Here is a 7,621-nt window from a genome sequence, read left to right on the forward strand (position 1 = left end):
AGTACTTTTCAGGACAAACTAATCAGGAAATAGTTCATATTTTTCATGTACGGTTGGAGCAATATTTTTGGGTTAAGGAGTATAAATAACTTGAATCAAGTTTAGAGTGCAACCATTTGTATTGGCTTGTGTGTTTGTTAACATTCGTTGTGCCTGTCTGAAGATGTTATTATCGAATCCGCTGATCAGGAAACAGTGGCTGCCCTCTAGACGAAGTTGGAGAGTCTATACATGACGAAGTCTCTAACAAATAAGTTGCTCTTGAAGCAACGTCTATTCCAATTATGCATGCAGGAAGGTACCCCCCTTCGAGATCATCTGGAAAATTTGAACAAAATTTTGCTGGATTTGCGTAGTGTTGAAGTTAAAGTAGAAGATGAGGATGCTGCTTTAATTCTGCTAGTTTCTTTGCCTGAGTCGTATGAGAATTTCATTGAGTCTTTTATGACTGGGAAAGAAACTCTGTCTTTGCAAGATGTTCGACCTGCTCTCCACATCAGAGAAGATCGCCAACGGGCAACTAGTTCAGCCACAGAAAGTCAAGCGTCAGGATTATTTGTTACGGGTATGTGAAGAGTCAGAGAATTGTGTAGTGCAGTTTTGTGATATCTCTCAATCTAATAGGTCCAGAGGATTCAACTAGTTCACAAAGGTCTAGAAGATCATGAAACTATCAGACATGGGTCGTTGGATGCACTCTATTTCTTCAAAACCTCAACCCACTATACTACAACTAGCACAGGGAAGTAAAGGATCGATCCCACGAGGACGGAGGTGTTATGAAACTGCATTTGGGATGTTTTGGGAAAGGGGGTTGGCTGCTGCCACACAATTTTTTTGGGGTTGAGAACTTAAAACTACTGGGTCTGAGAGATTTAAAAAAACTACTTTACTCTACCTACTGGGTCTAAGAAATGAGAACGTACGGATCATGCATGACTTTGAGATACGAAATATTCGAAAGTTCTAAGACAACTGGAGTTAAATTGACTGGAACGACTTTCCTAATTTAGACAAACATAAATTAAGCAAATAGTGGGGACCAATTTCCTTAAACGAACAGGGTCTGAAAAAGCATGCAGAAAAGTAAAAGACAGGCAGAAAGTACTGACTGGGTCTGAGAGTACATGCAGAAAAGCAAAAGTACATGCAGAAAGTACTGACAAAAGCAGATCTGATTCTAACTACCAACAAACTTCATCTTCTTCATGAATCAAACGAAAATATCAGAAAGAACAGAGCATTTAACACCATAAAAACAGAGCAAACTTCACATCTAAACTTAAAACGATAAATTAAAGCCGAACTAACAGATCTACGCTATTGGACCTAGAAAACCTGGGGAGGAGCCCTCGAATGCTAGCCAGGAGGACACCCAAATGGCAATAGGGACAGTATCAGCAACGCCGACTGACCAAGAGGAGATTACGACAAGGTGGTTGAGGGTCTGGACCTCGCATCAGAGTCAGTAGGTCAGGAGGAGGCAGCAAGAAGTGATACTAGTGCCCGCATGGTGGCCGAGCCTACCGCCCAGGAGAACACTTCAACACAAGCCGACGAGGAAGCAGAGGCAATGGATATCGAGGAAACCAAGTACATTCAAGAAAGGAAGAGGAAGGGGAAAGCCCCTGTCAAGAAGAAACAAGTCATGAAGAAACAGCGCACTGCTAATGCAAGCATAGTGATCAGAGAGCCGGAAGAGAAAGAGAGATCAAGCGACACCGACTACACTTCCAGCGAGTATTCTGACTCGAGAGTGATATCTGCGGGAAGGAGAACACTATCATGAGCATGCAGCTCCCCGACAACCACCTTGAACTAGTCCATCCCTCCGGTGGAGAGGATCGTGTACCAGCGGTGGAGGGTAACGCTCACCGATGAGCTTATGGAGGACATGAAGCACTTACGACACCAAAAAGCTTCAAGATGCATTTGACGACAAGGATGACAGTAGCAAGCAAGTCAAATGCGGAAAGGTACTCCATTATACCCTCTTTGGATGAGTTATCTGTTCGTGATTCCTTCCTGGCCAGTATAGAAGCATTGGGTTTTGAATGGCTGTTAGAGAATAGGGACCCAGAGATATCTGTGAGATTAGCGAAGGAGTTCTTCACCACGTTTAGGTTCCAACTCACTACGGACCTAGACGAGGTGTCAATTTCCTTTAGGATATTCGGTGGAGAACTGTCCATGAGTCTGATAGAGTGGACTGTGCGACTGGGTATGTGTAGCCTGGAGGAGGCTATAGGACCGGACTGGAGAAGCCGTGAGAGGGGGGTACCGAGGCGACATATAGAATTTGAGCCCCAGGAAGCCTGGGAGGAGCTAACCCACCACAATGCTGGCCAGGCAGAGCAACTCCGCTGCAAGAACGTCCATGACCGAATTGTACTTGGTATGGTGCGCTAAGCATGGAAGGAAACTGCACCTAGGGTTTTGGACAGCCTACCAATGCCACCTGATAGCCACCTACCCAGCTAGAAACTGCCACATACTAGAGCCTTCGTGCGCAAATAAATATCATCATAACAGAGGCAGAGGACTTGTCTCCAATGTACATGGTCGACGCTCCTGGTCTATTTGATATACCCTTTCTTCTTCCGCACCAACTAGGAGCAGGAGGAACGTCTAACCGAACCACCCCCATTAGTTTTCTTTTTAATTTTTAATTTTTTCTTTTGTTTATGTTTTCGTACTTTTGTTAAATAGGTAGATTTATGTGTTTTAATTGTATGCAAACCCCATTCATAACACTTAGCCTATTTAATAGTCTAAGTGTGAGAAGTAAAAGGTTTGCTACTTTGGTGCATATACTTATTATGTTTTTTCCTTGTGTTCTTTTCGTGGGCATGTTACCTCACACTTAGCCTACTGCGTAGTCTAAGTGTGAGGAGTTTATATGTTTATATTTCATGTTTGTCAATATTTTGCTCTGTTTTGTTTATAATATATCTGAAACTCTCCCACTTAGCCTATTGCATAGTCTAAGTGTGAGAAGTTTTTAGATATAATATGTGTTTGTTATAAATGTGTGTCTGTCATACTAGCCATTCCCAATTTTCACTTCACAGCCCGTATCTGGGGCAGACACTTGTGAAGTGAGAGGGGGGAGCAAATGGCCAGTATGACATGTATATATGTGTTATTTGAGTCAGTGCATGTTAGTTTTTTTTAGGTTTGTTTAGGTCTAGGAATTATGTGTTATGTTTTATGAATGGGCTTAAAACTCAACTGCCTCGAACTGACGGTGAGGGGAATTGAGGGAGATAAGGCATGCCGGAAAACAGAAACCACCCCCTCCAGTAACCCCTAGTCAGTATAGATGATGCAAGTATGAAGGAAAAACCCATCCCTTAGGTCAGACACGAAAGCCCTCTTAAAAGGTGAGTTAGAAACCCCAAAGTGGAACTACTTTCCACTAAATACTGAAAAAAAAAAGAAGAGAGGCTACCACATGATGTCTAGGGCAAGGTGACTGCGTGTAGTATGACATGTATATATGTGATATTTGAGTCAGTGCATGTTAGTTTTTTTTTTGTAGGTTTGTTTAGGTCTAGGAATTATGTGTTATGTTTTATGAATGGGCTTAAAACTCAACTGCTCTCGAACCGACGGGTGAAGAGAATTGAGGGAGATAAGGCATATGCCGGAAAACAGAAACCACCCCTTCCAGTAACCCCTAGTCAGTGTAGATGATGCAAGTATGACGGAAAAACCCATCACTTAGGTCAGACACGAAGGCCCTCTTAAAAGGTGAGTTAGAAACCTACCCTTAGAACCCCATTTTCTAGCCTAACTTATACCCCGAAATAACCCATCAGCCACTGGAACTGTGTGCGTGCAAGGCATGAGGCAAGGAAGCAACTGCCCAGGAGGACATACAAAAGGAACCAGCTGAAGAAAAGAAAAACAAAGAAAGAAGGAGAAAATCGATCTGAAGTTTCCAGATCCAAAAAAATAGAAGAAGGAATAAGGGTGGCAAAGCCACAGAAAGGAAAATTGAAGAAAATGGTCGCAGATACTTGACCACAAAAGAGAAAGGAGGAAGAAGGAATAAGGGTGGCGAAGCCACAAAGAAGCTACTGACCAGTTGGAAGCCAATGTCAGAAATTGTCCAGCCGAAGAAGAAGCCCTAGCCAGAAGCCCGAATGCACACAGTTCTCCCTCATCAAATAAGTAGTTAGTTTTTGAACCCTAGAGCCTTAGGGACAACTACCCCAAACACTACAAACCACTAGCCCCATTACAAGCCTTAAAGACCTTCAGGAGCTGCATGTGAGATCTGAGTCCGAAACATCTGTGGTTTAGCGTTGAGAGAAAACAGTCCTAACATCCCCTGTGAGGAATGAGTGACTGAGTGAACCCTTAGTGTTTGGCCTAGGATTGGGTGATCCTGACAGCGCAGATATACTGACCGGGGAAGAAAAGGGGGCGGCGGAAGTTCAAGTGTTTGCCTAAGGCCGGATTGCACCTGATCTCGAGGGGAAGGGTGGTTGAAAATATAGCCTGTTCTATGTGTTTAAGTTAACTATATGTGTTATGTGTTTGTGTCGTTGTTTTGTTTTCTTTTCTTTTGCGTCAGAGTCTTGAGTCTAGCTAGGTAGAGTCGGTCAGGGGAGTAACCAGGCTCGAATTCGACTTATTTCTTTTTGTTTGTCTTCACGCTTGAGGACAAGCATGTGGTAAGTGTGAGCAGTTTGATAAGTCGTATTCTAAGCCTTGGTTACTGGTCAGTATGTCGTGAAATTCATGTATTATCTGCAAAACAGTTGCTTAAGTGTGCAGGATTGAAGGATCCAAGTCGGTAGAGACGATTCAGGTGACGCAAGTGAAAAGGGCGCTGTAGAAGGGTGCGATACTGACCAGGATGCATGCCAGAGAAAAGGCTCGAGATGGAGAAGGAGGATAGCTGGGATGATCATTGACAAGGGCAAAAAGGTCAAAACGCGGGAGAAGTCTACCCTAAAAGCAAGGGCAAGCCTCCCTATAAAAGAAGCCACTTGGAGAGAGAGAAGGAGTTCGATCAACGCCCCTTTAGAGTTGGTTCCTAGAGTTCGGCCTTTGGTTCGCAGTTCGACAATCACACTTAGTAGAATTCTCTCTAGAAGATCGATCCTTCAGCATTATCCTACCTCTCGTTCCTCGCCACAGCCATGGTCACTTGACGTCCAAGAGTTTGCCGGAGAAGTCATCAGTCCGCCGTTCCAGCCAGTTATCGTAGCAGTGTAGTAGTATCATCGCCCGGAGTGGCACAAACAATCTTAATCGCTTTCTTAGTTTAAAGTTTACTTGTTTTCATCGTTAGTTATTTGCAAACACTCATCGCTGTTGCTCTTTTGAAGTACTTTGTTATTTTCCAACATTTACGTTATGAAGTTTCTATTTCGCATGTCACTTTGGTTCGAGTTTGCTTCATTCTGCCTAGGAAAGTTAGATTTAGTTATTGCTTTCAATTTCTAAGTGTTTTCTTATCGGGAGTTGTTGATTCAAAGTTGTAGCTATGTTTAGTCAAGTTTTCGTGCATGAGTTTCTTTTCTGCGCCGTGATTACCACCTTGCATGTCAGTCAGTAGAAGTAAAGTTGCAGTTTTACCGTTTAATTTAAGTTTAAGCATTTTAATCAATGGATCTTGAGTTTGAATTTATGAATCTGAAGTTTTAGTTATGGTGTCTGTGTTCATATGATTTTTGTCAATACTTGGTGAGGAAGAAAACGTCAAAATCAACTTTATTGGACCACTTTTACTTTTAAGTTACTTTTGCTTTTGTTCTTTGTGTTCATATGATTTTTGTCAATACTTGGTGAGGAAGAAAACGTCAAAATCAACTTTATTGGACCACTTTTACTTTTAAGTTACTTTTGCTTTTATTCCTCTTTTCGAGGATGTCTTGTCCAGGGCACTTGTCGAAAGCCGTAATGGATATATTTGTCTAGAATTTCACTTTTAGTAAGCGCTCCACTTTCCATATGTCTACGATACACCTTGTCCCCTATTTTCACAGTCTCCTTATGCGGTATTTTCCGCCTCTTGGTCGGTAGAGTACCACCTTTATTCCGGTCAGGGCCAAAATCTCAACCCAGTGGTAGCTAACCAAAACTGGAAGGGATGCCATGAGTTATCAAAACGTGTCCCGTCCTCGTGGGATTCGACCATACCTCCATTATACTAATTGATAGAAGTGGGTTGAGGAAACTTGTTTGAAGCCAGGTCCCGGTTGTCGTACCAACGACTCAGGTGAGTCGGGAATCTCTTCTTTGATCAGTTGGATACACTCCAAAATTACATACGATAAACCACAAAACACCCGAAAGAGTGGAAAGGAAACCAGGCACTTTCAAAATGGCGCCGTTGCCGGGGATGGATGGCGTTCATACCTGTTATTGTGTGTGATCTTTTTGGTGTACATACTGTTTATAATTTTTCTTTTCTTTTTGTTTTCAGTTTATGAGAAGTGGCTCGGCTCCTGGCCAGTGGAGACCAAGGATACTTCCCCGAGGAACAATACTCGTTACCACTCGTTCTGGCCTGTCGACAGCACTGTCCGACCTAGGCACGAGTAGCGATGAAGAAAAAAAGGAGCTAGAGTACCAACTCCCGGAGCTTCCACACCAGCCAGTAAGAACACTAGTGAGGATGGCTGACCATGGTGAGGACGATCCCGAGCCCGCAACACTTACCGCACACGCCGACGGAGATCCCCCACAAGCCATAGTGGTCACCCCAGGCCAGACCGCCTGTGATGTGAAACCCCACGTTATCGCAATCTTACCGACGAGTGCATTGAAGAGGAAAATATCGTGCATAAGGCAAGAATATGATGAAACCCTGAGCGAGTATTGGGAGAAGTACATGAGCCTTCTGGAGTCATGCCCCAACCATCGCATGAAGGAGATAGAGGTGCACCACACCTTCTATGAAGGGATGAACAAAGAAACCAAGGATCTGGCGAATTCATCATCTGGAGGCGATTTCACCCAGTTGAGAGTAAGTGAAGCCAAGAAGGTGTTACGTAAGCTGTTGAATGCAAAAAAGACATACGACAACGCTAGAGATGGGTACGGCAGAGAAAGGGTAGCGAGTGCTTCGGCTACTGGCCCAGGAGGAACGGATGGACTTGAAGATGGAGGAATTAAAGAAGGAATTGCTGACTGCAATCAAGCAGAACACTCCACCACCTTCTCCAACTGGAGGCCAAGAAGCCCCAGCACTACCATATGATCAGCCGGAAAACTCGCTGGACGTGGAGCAAGCAAATGCCGCAGGATACTACAATTCCAACGGCAATTGGATTCCGGGAAAACAAAGGGATGCACCGTGGAGGGACCACCAAAATTTCCGATGGGGAGATGGAAATCAGAATCAGAACCAAAATCAGGCTCCAAATCAACCCAACCCCCAACCGAACCAATATCCCAACCGTGGCCCAACAAACCCTGACTACCAGTCTAACTGGGTAGGAAGAAACCAGCATCCTCAGAACCAAACCTCTCAAAACCAGAACCCGAACCCTACCTATGTGCCACCCCATCAGGAAACTCTCAAAACCAGAACCAAAACCAAAACCAAAACCAATTTAACCCAGGGCCTCAACATAACACCCACCACCAAAACCAAAGTCAG

Source organism: Salvia hispanica, chromosome 6, assembly GCF_023119035.1.
Source record: "Salvia hispanica cultivar TCC Black 2014 chromosome 6, UniMelb_Shisp_WGS_1.0, whole genome shotgun sequence".
In the NCBI taxonomy this organism is placed as follows: Eukaryota; Viridiplantae; Streptophyta; class Magnoliopsida; order Lamiales; family Lamiaceae; genus Salvia; species Salvia hispanica.